Source organism: Crocodylus porosus, unplaced genomic scaffold (assembly GCF_001723895.1).
Source record: "Crocodylus porosus isolate Cpor-Errol unplaced genomic scaffold, CroPor_comp1, whole genome shotgun sequence".
Lineage (NCBI taxonomy): Eukaryota > Metazoa > Chordata > Crocodylia > Crocodylidae > Crocodylus > Crocodylus porosus.
The window spans coordinates 73,231,329-73,256,848 of NW_017728931.1; the positions used below are offsets into that span (position 1 = coordinate 73,231,329).

The 25,520-nt window shown below is 40.3% G+C and overlaps 1 protein-coding gene across 10 annotated transcripts in view; it reads right to left on the reverse strand.

The window, feature by feature from the left end:
* Positions 1 to 25,520, reverse strand: part of SYT1 (synaptotagmin 1) — a 542,326-nt gene that overhangs the window by 333,113 nt on the left and 183,693 nt on the right. For 3 of the 10 annotated variants that reach the window (XM_019543166.1, XM_019543165.1, XM_019543167.1), the window contains one exon: positions 6,819 to 6,877. The exons of the other annotated variants lie outside the window; for them this stretch is intronic. The gene's annotated coding sequence lies outside the window, so the exon portion shown is untranslated. The remainder of the gene's footprint in view (positions 1 to 6,818; positions 6,878 to 25,520) is intronic. 10 annotated transcript variants of the gene reach the window in all.

The window sequence follows — 25,520 nt, forward strand, 5'->3', positions numbered from 1 at the left end:
GTTGTATTTGAAATGGGGAACATCAAAATCAAGAAGTACAAAGTTTGCCCTCCCCCTCTTATTACACTGCCCTCCCCTCGTATTTATATCAACTTCTGGAATTTGAAAATAAGTTTTCCCTAACAATATGGTATTTGGCTATCATCGGCATTGTAGATTTGATTCTTTTTCTATTGGCATGAGAAAGCTAAAATGGCTGCCCCCTCCCACATCCTTTTCCTATCTCATTAACATCACCAAGAATGCATATAGGTCTAGGAAGCTCCCACTGAAGTCACAGGAAGACAGGAGCTCTAGCAGACCTCCGTGGTTATAGGCAATTCTAGAGCAAACAGGTATAACCAAGCTCTAGGGGTTTGTTTTTAAATCCTGGCTAACACGTGTGGACTTATTCTTAAAAGAGCCCTGAAACAAATGCTAAATGGGACAATTAACTTCAATGAAACCAAAGCACATTCTCGTATTAAGCAGATGCTCAAATTCTGTCATATATAAAGATGATATTCTGAATCGGGGCTTTATAATTTTGGAGGACATTACAGACATTTAATGGTAAATCTACTCATCAAGCCTATATCTTCACTTTAGTTCAGTTATGCCAAAGCCATTTATAACAACACAAATGAAGACAAAAAAACCGCAAGAGCATCTTAAAAATATGCTGGCCCAAGGCAAATAACAACATATTATGTACTCATAACCTGTGATTCTCCCTGATCATCCACTGTATGTTGCATATTCCCTTTTCTGTCATCAAGACCCCATTCCTGAATTTCTCTAAACAGAAATGAGAATTTGTGGGCAGCTGCACGGCAGTCAGTAGGGCCCCTGGAATCATCTCTTAATCTGGGGCCTGGACCAAGCCAGTCAGAGTCAGGAAATCAATCCTCTTCATAACAGTACTCCAAAAAAATGCTATCATGGATTGGGACTATAGACCAAATAACTGAAGTCTTATGTGCTGGGAACCTGCAAAGTGTACACAAACAAAATTCAATAGCACAAGTGAACTTTTATGAGTGACTAACATAAGCTAAAGATGCTGACTTTTTCAGCAGAGCCTTTTTAAACAGCTGAAGAAGTTCAACTTATAATGCTACTTTCAACTTTTTCTTCCTTCCATTTCTGAGATAAGGTCTGGCACCTTAACTGTGAAACTTCAAATTTTATTTTTAAATTAGAAAAATGGTTGAGTGGTTGAAGTACTTTAAAATGGCAATATATCATTTATTATTCCACGTGAAAAGAACAGCAGCACTCTGGCATGGAAGCATCATACTATTTGGACAGAATTTATTTCAAACTGGATGGTCCAAAGATAATGTGAGCTGAAATTACTCTATGCAGCTGGGTGTTTAGGTTCATCAAGTTAGCAATGTAGCTTCTTATAGGTGAAGGATGAGGCTTAACAATAATTTTATTTCTACATTTTATTAGACTTAATTTCTAGTCTACTTTATTCCAAACAGGATGTTAAATAAATTATGCATTACAAATGTTAAATAACCACTGCCCAGTTCCATTTCTATAATTATATATTAATTGTTCAGGCATTTGTATGTTATAGTCATAGTACCATGACTGATAAATTAACTGATGGATACTCTGAAAAGGTTCTATCATCCTACTCAGCCAGCAGGAGGGAAGGAATTTGTATGTAATGGAGCATCAGTTAAAATTGATTAATTTAATCTCACTGTACACATATCCAGAATCTCTTTAAATGGCTGTCTCCTTTCAAAAAGTTCTGGCTAATTGGCAGAGCAAAACCCGTAAGGAGAATGTGTGCATGTATGTGTGTCAGGGGGTGGGGAGCAAGGGTAGAGTATTCACGTACTATAAAGAAACAGTGCTCCTTTAAAAAATTCTTGTTTGTGCACACATTCTTTGTAATGCACAATACTTGGGTACTGCTAAAAACATCCAACCTTTTACTAGTGGTGCTAGACTCTAGGTCTTCGAGGCAAAGTAATAAACTCATTTATTTGCACCTTCTCCATTATAAACAAAAACAAAAACAAAACCCAAAACAAACTCCAATCTCTAGGCTACACTTCAAATACAAATTGCATTAGCTCCTCCATCTTTTATGCTTTGCAGCTCTTCTAAATTCCCTTAGGTATACCTTTGAGACATTATTTATTGTATTACCTGGTTTCCCTGGCATGTATGATCTCACTCATACTACACTTGGAAGTTCAGAATTCTGCCTAATTTAGGACTCAAGGGATGTATCTACACATGTGCTTTACTGTGGAGTAGATTAATTAGCACTGCAGTAAAGCATCACAGTCTACACATGCACCAGTATTAAGGTGCAGTAAACTAATTAACTCCATTGTAAGATAGTACTGACAGGGATAGTACTATTTTACAGCAGAGTCATTAACTCTGATCAAACATATGTGCAGAAGGTTCAAATTGCAAATTGCACCCAGCTAGCCCAGCCAGCCAGGAGCTAGACTTCTGCTGACCCCCTATACTCCCTGCTTGTTCCACCCCAGCTCAAATTGCTTCTGTCCTGGGCACACATATAGACACTGTACCCAGGAGCAGTATGCTCCAGCTCAAACAGCTCCAGAGTTTACTGAGTCATGTTAATTGCACATGTTGATGCACCCAGATTTAAATTTTTAAACTACAGAACTTTGTTTGTATTCTGTAAATTTATATTCTTTGTTTGTATTCTGTACTCTGAACCAATTCTATAAATGGGTAGAAAGGATAATTACTGGGTGGGAGGTGAGAAGAGACACTAAAATGTGAGGTTAGAGTTTGCTGTCTGGAGAGGTGAGACCAGGAAGACTGTGTGTACCAAGATGATGTAGCAGACAAAGGTTTCAACTGATTAAAAAAATGGGGGAAATAATGTGGTCAAAGTTAAAGGTTGGAGTGAATAGTCCCAAGTTTCAGAGAATGAACAAAGTAAGAATGAAATAAACCTACTTGTTAATTATTGTAAAAATGTATTTAGTACAAGTTGAAGTTGAAGGTAGGGGTCTTGTTACAGATTGCATTTTAAGCTGCACAAATGTTGATCAGTGTTAGTGCTAGATGGAGTTTGAAGCAGTGACACCTTACAGAAGAGATGGGCAATTATTTGGGCCTGCAGGCCACACGGGGAGTATTGGTGAGCTGTCACAGGCCAGGTCAGCACCCCACTGGCTCCTGCCTACCCCTGCCCCCCCAGAGCTGCTCACCAAAACTTCCTAAGCAGCCCCATCTCATTTGCTGGGACATATGCCCTGCCTGGGCAGGATCCAGCAGGTCTCCATGGAGACCCCGGTATCACATGGCAGTCATAGAGCAGGGCTGGGGCCCAGGCCCAGGGCTGAGGTGTGATTCACTCCTTGCACCCCTGCCCACAGAACCAGCACCCATCACAGTGGTGTGTGGGCTGTGGATCATGGCTCTGCTCTGCACATGGCCAGGGTGGAGCCGGGTTTGGGATCTGGGGGAAGTGACATTCAGGAGTAGGATGGGCAGGTGGGGCCAGAGCCTCACAATCCCATCTCTGGCCCCACCTACCCATCCTGCTCCAAGATGCCACTCCCCTAGATCCCAGCCCCAGCCCCAACCTGGTCAAGCATGGAGGACAGGTGTGATCCCCTGCCCACACAACCCTGTGACAGGCACCAGTTCTTCAGGCAGGGATGTGTGGGCAGTGGATCGCAGTTCTGCCCCAGGTCCCTGATTCCCAGGCTACCACCACCCCATGATCCTGGAGTCTCCATGGAGACTGGTCAGTATTCATGTGGGTAGGGTGCATAGACAGGTGGATGGAATGGAGCTGTGTCCAGGGATGGGGAGCTGTGTCCAGGGCTGAGTCTGAGATCTTGGGGTGGTGACAGCATGGGCCAGAGCCTGGGGCAGAGCGCCGATCCATTTTCTGCATGCCCCTGCTTACAGAACCTGTGCCTGTAGCAGGGGTGTACAGAGAGGAGATTGTGGCTCTGCTCCAGTCCCGGCCCCACACTGTCACCTGCTGAAACTGCACCTGTAGCAGGAGTGTGCAGGGAGAATGTTGCAGTTCTGCCCCTGCCCCAGCCTAAGCTGTCACAGTCCCAAGATCCCAGCCCATGATCCTGGCCTCGCCCACTCATCACACTCCTGAACACCACTCCCCACCCACCTTAGGCCCCAGCCCATCTGCCAGGCTGTGTGCCCTGCCCACACAGGTCCTGCCCATGGCAATGGGTAGGAGGCAGATGGGCTGCAGTGTACAGCCAGTGGGGCTGGGTCCAGTAGCAGTAGCAGCTAGAAGGAACTGCTTCTACCACTGGGGATGCTGGGAAGCAAATACAGCTGCTGTGCCATGCGTGGGGACAGCAGGACCAGCTGTATGAACCATGGCCTAGGCTGTCTCCTGCATCTGGGCTGGGTAGGACTGAGGGACCTGCCACAGACCAGACAAAGTCCCTCAGTTGGCCAGATCCAGCCCATGGACTGTATTTTGCCCATCCCTGTATTGAAGCTAAAAACCTTCTCTGACTCTCCCCCACCTGGACAGCTGTGACTTACCACTAGCAAGTTGGTAAGCAGGAGCCTGATTAGGAACTACAGCTGTGAGTTGCTCCTATAGGGCTGGTGAACCAAGACAGGCTTCTAGCCCTGCTTTAGGCAGAGTTTGTGTGAGAGATGGGGGTCGGGGACAGGAACATGAAGCAGAAAAGAAAAGAAGAGAGAAAAGAAAAGGTAAGAAGAGAACAAACAAGAGAAAAGAAGAGAAACAGAGAAGAAAAGAGTATGGGGGAGTGTTGGTTATGCTTTCCAGAGTGGCTGGGACGTGGGAGTGGTGAGGCAAAGTGCTTTTTGGAGGAGCTACTGCCCCTTTCCGAAGAAGGAAGCCCCAGCTTATGGGGACATGATCCAACCCCCTACCTTGTCCCTCAACCCACACCCCTGCCCAGTTCCCACTCCTGCACCCATCCATGCCCTGCAACCTGGCTACCTGGCATGTGCTCTGTACACTATTTGCACAGGGTTGCACCCCTAGGGGTGGGGAGGTCACATGTCTGGGGACAGGTGAGGAAGAAGGCTTGGTGTTAGAACCTCCCTCTGGGCAGTAGAGTTCACGGAGTGGAAAGTTTGTCTACACAGAACAGAAGGGTGGGGGAGGGGACACTGCATCCTTGGATGCTGGAGGACTTCACCTTGGGTGGCTCATCTGTGGAGAGTGGCCACATGTTAATAGAACATGAGCTGGGTAACATGGATCAGTGACAAACCTGAAGTGGCATAACTTTAAGCTGCCTAAAGTACTTAAAACTAGTTGCAGATATTAATGTGTGGATCCAGGGGTTAAGAGCTCCAGGAGCCGCCTAAAATTATGTAGCAAGGCCCTAAGATAAGGGCAGAGGACTGAGTACAATGATAATAACGCTTATGATAATGATAAGAATGGTAGATGAGTAGAGGTGTAAAATGTACTCTTTTGGATTATGAGCTGTCTGGACTATACACATACCTTATTTTATGCCTGTAAAGTACTGACTGCTACCACATTTTTGTATATCAATAGGTATATCAATAACAAGCAAAGATATGGCATCTCGTATTCAAAGAGGAATTACACTGCACTCACCATTAACAAAATGTCACACTCTTCCTTTCATAAATCCAGTGAAAAACTGAATAGTAAAACCATTCACCAAACCTGGGTATACAGAAAGAGCAAGGGTCCCATTTCAGCTCTTAAAAGCTATATGCAGATTTTTTTTTTTTTTTTTTACATGCTACGACTCTTCTGTTCAGATGAAGAGTATGGATGGCACAACTTTTCCAAAGGTATACACAATATATGATTCTATTCAATTTTACCTTGGAATCTACCACCAAATGCTAGCTATATGAATGGAGATTTCAGATATTCTCTACTATGTGCACCAGAAGAGGGGGGCATACCACATCTTATGCACAGTACACACTATCCACAATATTCTGCCACAAAGAGGCAGTCTCTACCAGTGCATAATGCGCAGCAACTGTTTTGGTTTGAATTGTTAATAGGAGTGCCTTAAACACATTTATCTACCCAATTCCCAGGATGCTTGATACCCAATAACACCCATGCTAGTATGTCCTCTGCTACGGTCCCCAAAGCAAACAATTTGGGGATGAAAACTAGAAACACTGTATGCGTTTTCTCTTATCACACTTTGTACTTCATCACCAACCTGAAATTTCTTTTATAGGAATTATCAATACTATTCACAACACAGACATCAGGGTTCACCCTCTGATCTGTACAGGCAGTCAATTTCTTGATGCATTATAAAGCAGTAAAAAAAAAAACAAAAAAACCACAAAGATTAATCTTTACTGAACAGCTGTGTGTTTAAGCTTGTAGGTAATCATATCAGTACTTCATGATTCTGAACTAATGACTGAATAGATAACATGAGCATATAAAACTCCTTCCTCAACGTGTCCAGATTAAATGAATTATCTGTAAGCAACCAAAAATGCCTGCATTAGAATCAGCCAGTGTTCTAGATAAGACAGATTTTTAGTTTATTATTATTTTTTGTTTATTTGCTAACTTCCATTGTTACAATCAGTTTTGCTAAGATAAAGGCAGCCACAATATTTTTCAGTATGTGCTGTTACAAATAGACATCACATGGATTATTTTGTCCTCTTAGCTAAGAAGATTATAGGATAAATAAATAAATAAATCCACTCCAGTGAAACGAAACCCAGTTTTAAGAAAAGGCAGAACTTACTACACTGATTCCTTCCACTAGTAAAAGTTGAAGGTTTCATATGGGAGTTAACAAACAGCATTCAGTTTAATAATGTATAATCAAACTACTTACCAGTCACAATACAGGTGTTGTGATTGACTCCTCCTTTGCTTATTCAGGATTCTACAATTCTGAAAAAAAACCCACAAACATAACACTGAGGAGGGTTTTTTTGTTCATTTAAAATCACAGATATACAATATATCAGGTAGTTATGTCACAAGTTTGCTGTGTTAAATTTAATTGTGAGCACTGTAAAATTAAAGGTTCAGGTTTCCCACAGGAGTGGAACTGAAGAGAGAAAAATCTGAAAGGTTCATTTGCCAAAGGCTCTCTTGGAAGTGCCCCATGAAGGAGTACTATAAGTAGGGAGCGAGGCAATCCACAGGTTCTGGCCACCAAAGACTTCCAGAGCTCAGTGCCATATCCTTATACATCTCAATTACCTCTGAAATTCGGAAGCTCTCCGCAGCTCTCAGGCTGACAGGCTATCACCTAGGCCTGTGGCTCCTGCAATCCTTCATTTAAAATCCATTCTCAAGCTGTATTAAATCTTGAATAGATTACTCATGAGACTGAGGAAAGGCAATAAGAAATAGTGTATTTCCCCAGTTACTGCCATGGCTTCCCCTCCTACTCCCCAGACTTTACAGGAAGGGTTAGGAAAATGCTGCAGAGGGGTGCTCGATGCCTCACTCCCACCATTTCATGAAGTCAATTAACATAATAAGCAGTGATCACAGCACACCAGCTGCCTAGTCATTGTTGAGCAGTTTATAGGCATCACAACAGAGGTGAGTTTTAAGACAGGATTTGAACAAGCATAACATACTGGCTTTGCAGATTTTTGCAAGGACCAATTTCCACAGATAAAGGTGGCATGGTAGATGGGGAGAAAATTGGACTGATGGGCAATTAAGGCTGGCAAAATTAGCAGACACAGATGCTTTGCTAGTATATATGACATGAAAGATAGGGCAGGGCCATGTTGTGAAAGGGCCTAAATGAGAAGATGAGTAATTTGTTTCATGCAATAGTGAACACAGAGCCATGACCCAAATAGCAAGGAATTTGACACATACCTTTCTCCTTTTTAGTAAGGCATTAGTTTTGGATCCTGCACAATTATTTCAGTTACTGTGGTACACCACAAACCAATATTATATAATCTGTAACTTATTGTATTCCATGGTTTTGACTATTATTGGGATATGAACTTTGGGATAAAAACATTAAAAAAATATATTTGTTATTTCTATTTAAAACTATATGGCCCAACTTCTTCATTCAGAAAAATTTCTGGTGTCTGTGATGTAACAAAGCTATGAAGAGGTCTAGAGCACTGGAACAAGAGAAATCCATGTGGCAGGGTTATGTGTAACTTGTCCTTAAGAGGACAAGTTAAGAATAATTTAGAATTTGATGCAATGCATAGCCTCAGGGTTAGCTGATTTCCTCCCCAGACTTCTCAATTTACCGGTGCGTAACTACATGCATACATAAAAATTAACACAATGAACAGCCTTTAATTACAGTGTAGCATCTATGGAGTCTTCAGGGAGAGGCATCAACCAAACTGCTAAACTAAACTTGGGTTTACATCCAAAGTCTGGCTCAACCCTTATTTACGTCCCTCCCAAATTTAAAGATTTAAAATTTAGGTCCAGATTTAAGCCAGTTCAAACTTTAGTATATTCATGTTTGGTTCACAACCGAGCTAGATTTAAGCTAAAAACTCTAATCCAAACCTACTCCTGGGGTTCGGGTTGACATGTACCTTTACTATTAGAATAGCTGTAACTGCAGTGCCTTAGAGAAATTAGCGTGCAGTCATACCTGCTCTCTGGTATACTGTCTCAATCTTACTCTGTTTCTCTAAGCTGTCTGTGTCAAGCTGTGCCGTATTATTGCTGAGCCCCTTGGAAGATTAACTATTTATTTTTACTACAAAGACAGAGAATGTTAGAGAAAGTAATAAAAGATGGGTCCTTACCTGAGTATTAATCAGAAAGGACTGAATAAAAATAGAGGCTATGCTCCAAATAAGACAAAGAAAATGAAACAAAAGTGTGCATCTTTATGAGTAAGACAGGTGTGTTTATTAAGGGAGGAATAAAGACAGTTTCAGGAGGCAGAGGGAATTCCCAAAATGTAATAAAAGGTACAAAGAACAGGGTTCAATTTCTGATGTATTGATAGCTTTGAATAATAAGAGGAAAAATATAATAGAGAGCACCAATAACTAGGGAGCTCTATGAGACCAAATACTGAAATTCTTTTAATTCTTCCAGCAACTAACAAGGTTCAAAATGTAACAGAGAAACAAAACAAAGATACTTACTAGAAAAAAAAAGATTAAAGAAAGACTCTACAATAGGAGTGCCACTGTGCTTCTATTGCTTACTATTAAACACAGACTATTTTTTTATGAGATGTGCTGGAAGATTAATTCAAATCAGCTTTGGTTATGGCCTCCTGTGGGTCTTCAATGTGGAAGATTCCCTGTAGTGACAACTATATTTCCAGAACTACAAATGTTGCATCTGTCATACTACTAGTCTCTTATAAGACTTGGTTTTCATTTTAAAAGTGTCTGAAAGGAAACCATTTTCTAATGTTCTCCTTTTGAAATAAGAAACAGAAAAAAATATATTTAGATATGCCTGGCTGCATCTTCCAGTATCAACTGGGAAGATAGTGTATATTTTACAAATAGTGTACAAAAGATACTTGAGGACATTAATCATGTAAATAATCTGCAATTTATTAAATTTACTCATAAGAATTTAAGAAACTCAACAAAATCCTGTAATATAGAGCCTGATTCTAACTTGCCTATTCCCAGTTATACTGAGGAGGACCCAGTTCTGTAAGTATTCCCCAGTAAGTAAGACCAGCACAGTTGGACTCCTAAAATACAAAAAGCTCAGTAAGACAAACCACACTTACGAGTGTGTGTGTGCAAGCACCTACACTGAATGCCTTCAAGAGAAATTTGGATGCTTATATTGCTGGGATCCTATGACCCCAGCTGAATTCCTGCCCCTGGGGCAGGGGGCTGGACTCCATCTTCTGAGGTCCCTTCCAGCCCTAATGTCTATGAAATCTATGTACAAACCACACTTAAGAGTGTGTGTGTGTGCATGCGTGAGCACATACATACGTGCGCATATATATGTGTATACATACACACACACACACACACACAAATGGTATTTTGGTCACTGACAGACATTTTAAAAAGTCAGAATGGCACCTATAATTTTTAACAGGAGAAGGTATTTTTTTTCCTTTTAAAAAAACATGTTTATATAGAACCAAAATACAGAGAAATTTATTACTGGAGTTTAAGAACACTTCTCTAGTACAAAAACATAAGGAAAATAGGTAGACCCTTTATATTATATGCTTATTCAGTGAGAAATCTATATTTATTAAAAAGGAAAGAACAGTTATACAGTAATTAAGTTTCTTTCAAGACTTACTGAGCCATCTCTCTGGTTTTTATTGCATTAGTATTTTGCATGTCACCAGGATGAATAGGGAGGTCTGTTCTACTGCATGGAGAAAGAAGTTTTTTTAGATTTATGTATTAAACACCAATATGTACAGGGTCTGCCTGTTTGAATGTTTCTCTATTCTTTTGAATACTAGAAATATTTTGGAAAATGAGTTTTGTTTCCTTTGGGCTAATAAAATAATGATAGTATTGGACAGATTTAGGGGTACCTGAATACCATAGCTACTTAAAAAAAATAACCCCCCCCCCCCCAAAGAACTTGCTCAGTTTCAATTTTTGGTGTAAACTTTGGACTTATTCCAGGTTCCTTGAAAAGCCTGAACATAAAATTAATTTGGTTTTATGAAGCTATCAGGAAGTTTCAGTGAGTTTACTTTTGATATTTGTGTTGCAAAACCATGCAAGTTGAGACCCAGGTGTGAAATACAACTGTTGGTCTTTATAATGCACTATTTAAGGTCATTAACTACAAAACCCAGCTCTAGTTTAGCGTCATCAAACAGATGGGAATTTAAATCTTATTCTCAGCCTCACAACCATAGCTACTACCATCCCTGAGAGATAAACCAGATAATGTGAAAGCTAGAGTTACAGTGTATGCTACCCATCCTGGCATTAAGGCATAAAAGTGGTATCTAGGAAACTCAAACTAATATTTTGATATATGGTGTCATATTTATTAAAGTTTCTGTTTTACATCAAATCATAACAGGCATCATTTCCAGTTTTCTGATCTACAACAAATTAAATGTATTTTGAACAGAGCAAAGAGAGTAATTTTGTTAACTGCTTCTTGTATTCAACAAGAAATTCACTACACTACAACTTTAGTCTGTAGCAATATTTGTATTAAAATATTTCATTGGCTTAATTTGCTTAATACAAACTTTTTCTCTGAGTAACGTTGATTTTGTTGAAGCTTCATATAAGTCACAGAACAGATCTCAGGATTAGTTTAGCATGGGATTTAAAGCACACACTGTGAATCCCTATACAAGCAACACTTAAAACACTATCCGTTCAGGCCCAGATGGATTGCTATGGCAACAGAATCCCAAATACCAGGTTTGTAAGTAACAAAAATGTAAATTATTGATGAACTCAGAGTTGTCTCTCTTGGACACCCTCCTATTCAAATACCAAACCCTATAGTTAGAGTAAAGAGAAAAGGTTGATATGCAATTTCCTCAGCACAGTGAGCACTAATCCCAAGGGATTTCATTAAATCTTTTGGCTTAAATTTTTATTCTTGGAACAGCAGTCAGCAAGCAGAGATTACATTAAAACAGGCACTATTCAGGTCATTACTGACTGCACTCAGGACTTGAATGCAGCTGAATAGGAACCTGATTTTAAATACATGCATTAAAAAAAAAAAAAATCACTCATTTAAGTTTGCACATTTTAGATGACACCATCCTATAAGTGACCGTGAATGATCAGAGAATGATAGAAAATAATATTCAAGTTACTTGACAAAAGTATAAATTGTGGGTGACAGCTTATAAACAGCTGGCAAAAGACTAATGCAGGGAAGAGAAGCTCAGAAGATGCTGTACAGTAGACTGCAAGGGCAGCAGCAATCTCATGAACAATCACACCAGGAAGGCACATATTTATCATAACTTGTATTTAAACTTTTGAGTCCAGTCTGAGGATTATTCAGTTTTGTTAGAAACTAATATTTCTCAGGAAATCTGGCAACCACTCTGAGCCACAGTCCTCTGATGGGTTAAACTCCACGGGCACCGATTGCCAGCCCCAAGCTGGGTCAGGACAAGCCTTTAAACTAGTCACAGGCTGGGGGCTGAGCAGTTAAACAAGATAAAAATAGATCCTAAATACTGTTAGTAAGATGAGTTTGCTCCTGTCCAGAGCAGGATGTAACTGCCTGGTAGCTGAACACTCTTTCTTTTGTGCTGTCTGTACTTTCAAAAAATGGCAGCAGCAATGAGTTTAAAAAGAAATCTGAGCATGTGCCTGTCTGGTGCTGGTTTTAATGGGAGTATCAACCCTCTATTTCCCTCCCCATATTCAGTTTAGGAGCATCCTTTCAAACATGGCAGTGAAGGATAGCAAGAAAAAGGAAAGAAAGGAATCTCTTATGGAAAGGTATGGAAAGGGAAAGAAAATACAATTGTTTTGGGAAAGGGAGAGAGATAATTGAGGGAGATAAACAAGACATCAAAAAAGGCACCAAGACTGGTGGACTTGAGCATGAAAAAAAATGGTGGTGACAAGATGGAGTAAAATATAGATCTGGACATATAAACACATGGAATTCCAAAAGGGACACTCAACTGGTGAGAGTAATCTGATTTTAATAGGAGAAATGAGGAAAACTCTAAGGGAAAGGAATCCTTATTTCTTCAAAAGGGAAAGTGCCTTGGGGATAGGAGAGCCCCCTTTTTCGAAACAGTTTTGTTACAAGGAGAACCTGGAGGAGGGCAGAGCTGGACTGGATCTGTCATCCTCCTCCAAACAAATCAGTATGTGACACCACAGAAGATGACATGCTCTGACAGAAAAGGCCTCTTGAGGGGAACAGCAGTTATGTCTCCGTACTTTCGCATAAGTATCCAAACCACCTCAAACCTTCCTGGCTTGGAAGAAGACCATTTGTATTTAAATCAGTTTCCAATTCATGAAAATGTAAATAAAACCTCAAGAACAGTCCAATGATTCTGTTTATCGGAACAGCCTGCAGGATTTTTTTTTTTTTAATAATGTTGGCAACTATGCCATAGGCTCCAGTATTTTGTCCTCTTATTCCCATTTTTATCTTATCCTGCTAAGCCAACACCTCCATGGCCTAATTTTCAAAGGTGCTGAGCCTCCATCACTTCTACTTGACTTCATTGGCAGCTCTGCAGGGGGCAGAGAGAACAACAGTCCACAACAGTTTAAAGATCAAAGGGCTGTAATACAGTGGGAATGTTGTACTCTTCTTTTCATGGAAGCATCTCTTGCCTTCTCCCTTGAGTTCAATTCTGCACTTATGTTCTACCTCTCCAACTGACTTGCTATTTTATGCTTTGCGTAACAGTCATGAAGTTGTAGCAGGAGGTACTAGCTATCCCTGGCCTACTTTTTTCTGTTGCCTCACTGCCTTTCCTATCCTATTCCCACCAATTCCTCTTTGGTAATCTGTGTATTGTCCAGAATCAACTGCCGACCATAACAATCTCATTCCTTAGGGCAGAAGTGTCAAAGATATAGCCTGTAAGAAGTCACAGCAATGAATGCTTCCACTGCTTGTTCCATCAAGTTTCCAGCCCTGTGGGTGGGGCCATGGGCTGAATGACACAGCTCCATGAACTATATCTTTAGACATTCCTGCCTTATGCTATTGCTGCATAGGGTTATAAAGTTTAATATAAAATCCTAAATGGAGGGGCTTGACATTACATTTCATTGTCTTGCCAAAAAACTATCATGCTGTCTCAAATTCTGAACCCAGACCCATTGCTTTATATGCTCCAGACCTCTGAAGCACAACACTCTTCAAGGATTTAAGCTTTAGACAGTTTCATTCTGCATGTAATGACACTGGCCTGCACAGAAAGAACAGAAACCTGAAGGGATTCAACTTGCCCTCATCCCTCCTTTAATGCATATGATAACTTCATTGCCTCCTATAACTTCTCCTGCATCATCAACTTGATCCCATGTCAAAAAAACCTCAAAGCATTCAACAACACTGTGCTCTGGTAACTGAACCATGACCATACTTGGTTCATTAGTATAACTCTGTGATCAATAAACAATCACAGGAATCAGTAGGCACTACAACACATTCTTTTCATTAGAGAAAAACTGTTAATTACTTCTCCGTGACACTTTTACATACCCACAAAATCATACTCATTTTAAGCACTGAACATAAAACCAAATATGCTATGAAGTCATTGGTAAAACAGTTATGAAAGATGACTTGAATCAGCCACTTGGGCTGGTACAGTCAAAAGGTGGAATCAATCTAAATTATGCGGTTTTCTGTAAGCAGCATAGTTTGGAATGACAGGAAACAGAATACACATTCACACCTTGGTGGGGGTGCAAATCTTAGACTGGGTTCTGCCTTTTTTAAACCAGTCTGTGTGCGCTGAAATTCTGTTCTGTTATGGGCATAGACTGGTTTCCGAACACTTACCAGTAAATGTGTAATGCCAGTACCTGGCCTTGAAGTCAAAGGGCATCTTTACACATGCTCCAAGGGTGGGCAGAGCATTTTAATTAGAGTTTAATTAGATTCCAAGAGCCACTCTAATTAAAAGTCCCTGCAGCATCTCAGGTATTCAGCACCATACACTTCAAAATGGTGGCAGGGGTGTTTTGTCAAAAGCTCATTCAACAAGCTTTAGTTAAAGCGCTCCCACCAGCATTTTGAAGCATGGGGATGCTGAATAGGAACACTAATTAGCATGCTCCAGCAGACTCTATTAATCAAGTTTGCTCTGATGTGTTGCAATTACAGTACACTGGAGCAGCACCTCCACATGTCTACAGGCACCCAAAATTATATGAGTAGTCATGTTATCATTTAGGAATCCTGAAGGGTTTATGTGAGTTGTGAATGTCTACTTTGTCTTTCCTTTGCATTCAACTTCACATTTACAGATTCCCTTCGCAGCAGAAATGGTATGGCTATATTATATCATGCACCTTACATGTGGAACAGAGTCAGACTCTAAAGGCCTCTCCCTATAGTGGTGTGTAAGTGACAGATGGGACAGACCAATGGATGTATTTATTGATATTTGCCACCACCAATGAGCCATCACTGTGGAAATGTTTTAACGACTGTGCATGACTGCCATATAGCAACTCTATAGGTGGTCCTGTGTCTGGAACTCTTCTCTTGTAGGCCACCCTACACAGGTACTCTGTACACAGCCTGATCATTCAGTTCAGAATAAGGATCAAGTTTTCAACTGGCTCTACAGGCACCTGAATTGCACTTAGTGGAGCTTAGGCACCAAAGAGCCATTTCAAATGAGCCTACTCTATTTAAGTTGTCCTAGCTTATTCTGTAGCAGTTAGAACAGCTGCCCAAAAAAGGAGACACCTGGGTTTTATGAGCTCATCAACTGAATCACTCTTTGAACTCATATCTCCCAGTTCCCAGAGAAGTGCCCTAATTTCCAGGCTATGGAAGAGGCTAAGTAAGGAGACTCCACCATTCCTGTTCAACCTGAACTAGGGCCAATAAAGAAAGGTTCATTAAGAAGAATTACTGAACAAAAGAGTTTATGGAGCCCAATGGTTATAGCACACCCTGCAAAGCTTAGAGCAAGTAATCTGAAAATTAGGCACTGATTCACATAAGTCTAGATCAGTGGTTCTCAACCTTTTTACACGCAAGGTACTTCTTGGAAAATGCCACCACTTAGTTTTCACTTCTTTTTTGACTACAGCAAAATAATAAAGCAATTCTTTTCTTGTAAATATCACAATAGGTCAGAATGTATTAACACTACGGATTCTTATTTGAAATCTCCAGGTTTATCTTGGGAATCATGCTTGCATACCTAACTGAGCTAAAATTGTATGGCAACCTATGGCACCCTTAAAAGGATATCAAAGTACCCTGGTTGAGAATCATTAGTTTAGATGGTTAGGGAATCAGGTTAAATCCTGGCCTTGGTACCTATATAGGTCTCAAGATAGGAGGACAATAAGCATCTTTCATGTGTTGCACGAAGCACAAGGGGCACAGACAACAGTGACAATTTTCACCCAATCTAGCCACAGAAAGCAGTTTATAACCGTGACCAAACAAGTGCATGGCTGCAGACAGCTTCAAATATGGCCAGTTGGGTGAAAATCTGACCCCTCGTTGCGTGGGGGTTCAGATGAAGACATTTCAAAACAGTGTCTACTGTAACTTCTGTCTGTGCTGCTTGCCAGCCTAGAGATGTTTTCAGAATGGGAGGGAGTGGAAAGGAGTGGAGGGAGTTCAGTCTGGGCGGGGGGGCGGGGATTCAGCCCCTGCAGAGGGTGGGGTGAGTGCATTGGAGCCCCCTCCGCTGAGGTGGCGAGGCTCCAATACACGCAACCCACCTTCTGGAGCCAGCTGGGGAACCCCTAAAACCAGCTCCCTCTGCTCCCTTTCTCCCCTTCCATTCTGAAACAGGGACAGCCCGGGAGAGAGGAGGGCCCAGTGCTAGGGGCTGCAGGCTCCCAGGCAGCAGCTAGATTCACCTCCACCTGGAATCAACAGTCAGCTTGTTTGTTCCAGGAGATCATTGTAACTCAGAACTCTTCCAGAAAAGCATTCGCAGTTTCAGAGGGGAGCTGCACTTCTGTCTGCACCCAAGATGTAGCACTCCAGATGCACATAATTAAAAACATGAGAATGTGCCTATTAATGTTATTAAATTCTGGGGAGGTTATGCATCATAAGATATTTAATGTTTCTTGGTAACTCTTACCATGACTTCAGTTGTTGACACAAAACCTTATCAAATATGAATCTCAAGATGTTCTGTCATTTATTATAAATCAGTTCACAATGCAAAATCATCAAAACAATTCAACAAGCTTTTTCCATATTGCTTCAACATATACAAGGGGAATTAGGTTTTGATTATATCAAAACCATAAGAAAATGGTCTCTAATAAGAAAATGATTTTGTAAGTTTGTTAACTGCAAATTTAAATACACATTTATTTAGAAGCATAACAAAGGTTATAAATCATCCCAGCCCATCCTAGGTAGATAACATAGATTTTTACATTAACAGCTAGTATATGTTATGCAGTTAACTCAAGTTTATCTAACTGCAATCACTTATAAGAACTTCAGTACTTTGATACTCACTTGGCCGTCTTTCAGTGTTATGAGGTTCAATATCTAATTGCTTTTATCACAGGACAAAGGAGCCTACAATGTGTTATACGATTCACTGCAGCAAGTGATTACATATTACAAAATGATGCTGATCTTTTTCTCCAGAAAGTTTGATTGTTTTAAAATTTTAAATGTCTAGATTCTGCTTTGCAACAAAGCATTAATGGAGGCCAGCAATTCACCCATGAAACACAGTAATGAGTAGGACCTCAGCAGATTAAGCAATGTAATCCTATGGGTGAGTTGTTTTCATAGCCTATGTTACACACAAAGGGTGACTAAAGAGAGTGGCAACTTCAATATGTGTTGGCTGTCTAAATGGATCATTTCAAAGAAATCTATTACGAGTGAGCCAAAATGCTAAGCAGACAGTGCATTACTCTGATGTACACTACAACATATGTACTCCAAGTCAAACTGATGATGTGAGTGACTGGGGCTGTAGAGTTAACCCAAATTATTTTTTGAATATTATGTCTTTTATTTTAGCTACTGTTCTAATACTTTTGAAGGTATTTCTCTTACTGTGATGAATATAAATGAACAATCAATTTAATGGAAAAATCCATCAGAAATTACTGAAAAGCAAAGGCTTGAAAATAAAAAGAAATGTTAACAATTATGAAAATATTAATGTAGTCAATACCAGTCCTCCCACTTCTTCTAGTTTTAAAGCAGATCCTAGGTGCAGCCAAGCCTGAAAAATCCTTTCATTCAATCTCCAGTACCATATCTACTAAATCAAGAGGCATGGACTGTGCACTGCTCAGACTTACTGACAGGTAGGAGCATGAAAGCTATACAAAGATTTATCATTTTCTGAAGCCTGTCATACACGATCTCTTAGGGCCTTGTTACACATTGCACTTTGAGCTGCTCAAAAGTTCAACGGTGTTAGTGCTAGCTGGAGTTTGGAGCAGTCACACTTCAAGGCTAAAAACCTTCTCTGAGTGTCCCCCAGCTGCACAGCTGTGACTTGCCACTAGATGGCTGGCAAGCAGTGACCTGACTAGGAGCTACAGCTGCAAGTTGCCACTACAGGCCTGGTGAGCCAGGATAGGCTGTGAGAGATGGGTTGGGGAGCAGGGGATGGATGGACTAGAACATGAAGCTGGGAGGGAGAGTTACTGGGATGGGGGTGGGTAATGAAATGGGAGGTAGAAAGGAAATAGGGGTGGGAAAGGGTGGTGAAATGAAGTCAGCCAGCCCCTGAAGGATAAAATAAAAACAAATAAAAAAAAGAAAAAGAAAAAGAAAATAAAGAGGAAGTGAATTAAAGAATGTCTCATGTTTTAATAAATTCAGATTTGGGATTGGGGTGTGAGGGGTGCTGGTCATGCTTCCCAGAACGGCTAAGGAGGTGGGAGCAGTGTGGGAAGGTGCTTCTGGGGGAGCTACTGCCTCTGCTTTGGGAAGAAAGCCCCAGCTCATGGACCAATTTGGCCCTACCTTGTTTCCTCCCCTCTGCCCCATCTAGACCCCACCCCTGGACTCGCCTATGCCATGCGACCTGGCTAGATGGCATGTCTTCTGTAGGCTGTTCACACAGGGTTGCACGCCTCAGTGTGGGAAGGTCACACTCCTGGGGCTGGGAGGAGGAGGTGGCTTGGTATGAGAATTGTGCCCTGGACACTAGGGTTCAGGGTGTGGAAAGTTTGTTCATGGAGATAGGTGTGTTGGGAAAGTGCCACTGCATCCTGGGATGCTGGAAGACTACAACTTGGGCAGCTCATCTGTGGAGACTGGCCACACATTAATGGAAAGCAATCTGGGCAACACAAATCAGAAGTAAACCTGCCCTCGAGTAGTATAACCTTGAGCTGCCTAAAGTGTGCTTAAAACTAATTGCAGGTATTCATGTGTGGATATTCTAGGGGTTAAGGAGCCATCTAAAATTATATGCAACAAGGCCCTTAGACCTATTACAAGACTATTTGCTCAAGAGCTACTGGGATTCTTCCCCTTTTTCATCTTTGCACAAAGAACTGCATGTTATATGACACAAAACTGCCTTTTGTTTCCTTATTCACTTTCAGTGTCACAAATGACACTTTATTGACTAGATCTTCAGCTGTTATGAAAGTGAAACTTCATTGGCTTCAATGAAGCAATGTCTGTTCACCCCAGTGGAAAAACTGGCGTATTGTCTCTTTCTGTGGATAGCAGTCATCACCATTAATGGACTCTGAGAAAATCTGTCACCAAATTCCCACCCACTACAGGCCCAAACCTATTTCACTTTAATACACAGCTTTATAATTGCAGGGTTTGGCACATGCACAGCTTTTAGATTCTCTTTCCACTTATGGCATGGTAGGATTGCCTGGGTGTGAAGATACTCCCTGAAAGTAAAATGAAATAGGACGAGAGTGTCCTTCCCATATTTCCATCCAATAGCTTCATGGCTATGACACTTGTCCTAGGAATTTAAAACCCAGATTCTAGGCCCTCAGTCACCTAGAAGTGTTTTAAATTTGCATCTGCTGTGACCCAGCAGTGTTCTAATCACCAAGCCTGTTTAGGCAGGGCTACCTCCCATCTCTGACATGCCCATCCATCTATCCATCTCAAAGAAGATGAAATGCAAAGGTACATATGACCCACTGAGGTCCAGAGGTAGGAAAAGGGGCCAGAATCCAGGGCTCTCCTGCTCTCTGACAGCATCCATTGTACTGAGTCACCCTCCTTCTGGATTGCTACCCTTCTCTCTGACCCCAATGGTATTCTGGGAAATGTTGAGCCTTTGACCTTTTGGTCCTTTGCCACCATCTCTTCCCCTTCTCCCCATTGGCTTGCCAGTCCTGGTGTTCTGATAACTAAAATTTCAGGATTTATATTACGTGAAACACATAACAGGGCAATCCCATTCTGGTCCCACATTGACACAGCTGTAATGAAGCAATCCAAGCTCAGAAGAGACATACTTAGAAGACAACTGCATGGTAGTGTAATTAAACAAGTGCAAAAAGAATTTGAACTGCATACGTGTTAACAATTGCACCTATGTGGATATACGTTCTACTCAGGTCCATAAAAGTGAAGTAGGATTTGTCCTTAACAGTTTTAAGGTGGAGCATATAGATATTCATAGAGAAAGTCACTAAAACGTATGTGTATATTTCAAAGCTTATTTTCCACATATACCAGGAATGAATTTATTAATAAAATTTATCAGAAACTTGATTACTACACTCCTTACCATTAATGGACTGCATAATAAAACAACAAGCAGAAAGCAGCAGCAGCATCTGTGAAACTATATTAGACTGAATGACCACAGATCTAGGTTGGTAAAGTAACAAATAATTAAAATACGGAATTTAAAGAGGCAGTCTTCTAATTGTGTTCAGAACTGACAGCACGATTTCCACTCGTTACATTTGTCATAAAAATTAATTAATATTGTGCTGCTTTGCATATTATTACATTTTTGACAAAAGTTTATACATAAACATTGTGCCATCTTCATCATAATAAGAGATTGGAATATTAAATCCTCTATACAGGTAGTAGAAAAACTAAACCATTGTCAGAAATTTGCATTTTGATTAGCTGATTATTCTACACTGAAAAAAACCTGTAAAACGAGTAAAAAGAAAAATGATGATTAGATGACAGAAACTTCATTGAGGTGCCACTAAAAATTTGAAGAGTGAGCAGTCTAGATTTTGTAAAACTGTATTACTTTTATATTTGTTTTGCAAATCTACTGCTACCTCCAGCAAACATCTTCCCCATCTGGTACTACATACATTTTGTTTACAGTTATCATCCTTGCAATAGCCTCTGCTATTATTCTGGGAGAAGCAGGATGTACCCACAACTAAGAAAGCAAAAGGGCAAGGAGAAAAGATCCACATGATTGGTTCTCAGGGAGAAGTATCAGGAGTACCAATCACCAGACCTCACTGTTCCTGCAGAGCTTTTTGTCTTCTGTACCTAGGCAATCGCTTGGAAGAGAAACAAACAGCCAAAATTAATGACTACTATGTACGTACAGAATTAATGCAAGTTAAGAGCTACAAGTGCAATTCACTGGTGAACCTTTCACTCCGATTTCAAATTGCTGGAAAGAATCTTACAGTTTGAACAAGTGAGGGTGGAATTTGTATGCTGACAGCCCATGACAATTATCAATGAGGCAGGTAGGTGGTCATGGTACCTACTGCACAGCCTGGTGCTTTCAAAACAGCATAACTGATTTTGCAGCTGTTCCAGAGGTAGTTTCCCTAGAGAGGAGCTACCCAATATACAGTTTAGTTGACTGTGCCTTGGAAGGGGGTATTTGGATTTAAACAACAAAATTATAAGATCATACAGCTATGGTACTTGAACATCCCACTACTACCAGGAATTAATAGAGCAATTAAATTTTGCCATGCACTTGTGTATGACTTTTTAATATTATCTATGCTTTACAAATAAACAAAGAGTTTTGTACTGCAGATTTTATGACGCTACAGACAGAAATCCCAAATTTTATACCTTCTTTTGCCTTGAAACTAGTAACAAAAGCTGCAGGGATTAAAGAGTTCCATCAGAACTTCTTTTATCCAGGTGCTACTCTGGAGAGATTCACAGGCAATCCTTGAAAATTAAATTCAATCAAGTTGTGCCTAGATACTAATTAAACTCTGGTTTTGCAAATTTACACAGACTAAGAATTATGCAACTATTAAAATCATCTGAGAGTCCAATCAAAAAGCAACCCATCATGTATTGCAATGCACCTGGGTACAGATGGCTAGAAACATCAAGAGAGGCAGTTATGGTTATTACTATTTACACAGTCAAGTAAAGGTAAGGCATTAGACCATAAAATCATCATCCTGAGCTAGATATTGCCAAAGGACATCTAATAGAAATATTTAGTCGGTGAAAATAAAATAATTACCTTGCACTCGGTGCTTTACGTGCCGCATTTAATGTTATCAGCCCTGTATCAAGGAAAATTCAAGCAAGTCTGTTTGATATATTAAAAACATATGGCAAATATTTTAATTAGGCTGCTTTCAATAATGATGCTAAGTTGTCAATGAAAAGATGCTCTTAAATCTTTGTGGTGGATCAAGTTTGACCTAAACCTTTGTTTAGTTTACTCTTTCCATGCATCTAAATGTAGCTTATTTTTGTTGTTGTTTGGTCCTCTGAAGTACAGCTTTTTAGACCCAACTTTAGACACTTCATAAAAACTACCAATTTGCACTCAAGTGGCATACTGCTGCAGTTTGAAAGGAAAAACCATTTGTACTGTCTTCACTGATGTATGGAGTAATTTTCTGAGATTCTTTCATTGCAATTTGCAAACACATTAACAAAGACTATAAAACAAAAGCAATGTGTACTACCTAGAGCCCAAAAGAGCCAAAAACAGAAAGTCAGAAAGCATAACAGATGACTGAATCATCCGGAGGCTGGTATATACACTGCCTCAACACAGAACATCAACAGCTAAAATATGTCTCATTTATTTCTCTAACTGACAAAGCGAGGTTAGGGCTTGGAAATATAACCCTGTAATATGTTCACAAATTAAAGTGTAAGAATTTTAAGAAAGGTTGCTTGGGAAGGAAATGCTACAACTTCTGGAAGACTGTGACAAACTCAAAGGAGCAATCCCTGAAGCAAGTTTTGAAAATATTTTTTTTTAGCAGCCTCATCCTTTCCCGGCTCTTTTGTTCTATACCTAACACAAGGCAGGTCAGCTCTGGAGTAGTTTTATTTCCTTTTTCTTTTTAGTGACCTTTCAATCAGCCTCTGTCTTCACTGAACCTTAAAATGAAGCAAAGGGGATTGGGAGAAGCAGTGGACCCAATTCTGGCCAGCAGGAGTGGGAGGGTGGTGTTTCCACTAAGGACATTTATACATGTGCTCTGGGAGTAGGGTGCACTTTAATGAGAGTTAATTAAAATGCCCAAAGCATCTCATGTATCACCAGCCCCGTGCTTAAAAATGGTGGTGAGGGTGCTTTATATAAAGCCGGATGAATGTTTTATATAAAGCTCACATTTTTAATCATAGGGATGCTAATGCACGAGATGCTGGAGACTGCCAGAGCACAGTAATTACTACGCTCCAGGAGCCTTGATTAATCGTTAATTAATCGAGTCTGCTCGGATGTGCTGTAATTACAGCACATCGGAGCAGCCTTGCTGCTTGTGTATAGGTACCCTCAGCTGTAGCCTAGAGTGACTACACCTTAGTGTAACACAAGCGGTCTAATATGGATCAGTTAATTCTGCCCTGGAGTGGCTAACTTTGAGCCATCTAAGGAGTGCTTAAAAACTAGTTTAAGGGATTAACGTGTGGACAATCCGGAGATTAAGAGTTCCAGAATTACCATTTAACAAGGCCCATAATCTGCACTAGGAACTTCTTAAACTCAGCTCTTGGCAAAAGGAAATTTGAAGTTCACAGTCAATAAATCAGTATATGCGCTGCCCAAAACTGCTGCATTTTGTGTTTATATAACTACTGTAAATATTTTTTTGCCTGGAACACAACTGACAGTTTTAATCTGTTTTAGCTATCTTCTATGAATTATGAAGACAATTTTCTAACCTCATCTTTCCAGTGACTGTAAACATGTATTCAGTAGTGTCTGAATACAGCTTCTTCCCCACCATCACAAAACCAACAATTTGCCCACCCACTCATTGCTCTCATCCTAAATTCATCCCCAGGGAATTCCATAGTGCTGCTTGCACACGTGCTTATTCTTAATAATGTTGCTGCTCAGAAGAACTAATATGAAATACTCCTTGATGAGAAGAATCTGGCAAGGATTAATCTTAATTGCCAGACAAATATCTCTTACACCATGTTTGAGGTTGAATGTACATATCAGTAATGTATAGGCAAACATACCTTACCAGAATAATGCATATATTAAAATAAAAACCCAAGAAATCCAAATCAACCAAAAACAGAAACCCAAGAAATTCAGAGATGTAATAACATTTTAAAGAAAGCAAAAGATCCACTTCCTTGACTGTTCCTTCTCTGTCTTGTCTTTTCTCTACTCTCTACCTTTTTTACCTGTTCCTCTATTTTTTTGCTCTGAATTTTATAGCAGCAAACCTGCTTAAAACAAAATAAGGGTGTTTTGTTGTCTTGGCTTATCCAAATGCAATGAATTTAGCATATAAAGCCTCACAACATCCCTAATAATAAAGATTTGAAAGTGCTAAACGAAAGCAAGGAACGGATAAATCATTTGCTCAAAAATGACACAGGAAGTTTCTGGATTCAGATCCTACATCTTCAGTCTTGCCATTTAGCCAGAGCACAGATGACAGGCATAACAGGGCAGCTTGGTACTCTTGGCAGTGCCAGCAGCAGATCTTATTATTCTGTCTCCCCCCATTCCCCAAGTTAGTGCTTAGGGCCCACCTTAGTTACATTACTGACAAGGCAGGTGTAGGCCATACATGCAACATGGGCCATGTGCAAAATGAACCCTGGGTAACATAGCCTGTGTCATGACCTGACCTGAATTCAACCTATATAGCAGTGACATAAGTTAAGCATGCACTGTAGACAGTGATAAGGTGCACTAACATAATGCTAGGAAATGGAAAAGTTTTGGTGTAGCTTCAAAGCATAATACAGGGTTTTCCATATTTGGTTATGTATATAATTATGGTTAAGCCATGAGATTTTGCACTACTACAGGGCTCAGCAATACCAAGAAAAGGGACCAGAGAGGCTTGGCCAGTCAACCTGTTTTTTCTTTGAATCCAAGGCTATGTAAGCACTGTTTTTATTAATACAAATAAGCCTTTGTTATTATGTATCCTAATAAAGTTTTTGAGTGGTGACCTTAATGGTCTAACTCTCAACCCCACTTAAAACTTGGAGCAACAGTGTCCTATGAGAGTCATATCACCAAAAGGGACCAATGTGATTATGGGTTTCACATACAGAAGCATCAATAAGTGTGATCTGGATGTAATGATTCCCTTTTTTATAGGGCTGAGATGACACTCTAAAAAGGCATATTGCATTCAGTTTTGGGCTCACCAATATCACAAAAAAACTGGCAAATTGGAGAAAATACAGAGAAAAACTATTAGAAATCTCAAAAGAATGCTTTATAAGGAAATATGTGTAGGTTTGATGAGCAAAACTAAGAACAAGCAAAAGAACAGTAAAAACCTGAAGATGAAAGATTGCAGAAGAATTTCATAGATTTCATAGACATTAGAGCTGGAAGGGACCTCGGGAGATCATCGAGTCCAGCCCCCCGCCCAAAGTGCAGGAAGTCAGCTGGGGTCATAGGATCCCAGCAAGATAAGCATCCAATTTACTCTTGAAGGCGTTCAATGTAGGCGCTTGAACCACCTCCGCTGGCAGACTGTTCCAGACCTTGGGGGCTCGGACAGTAAAGAAATTCTTCCTT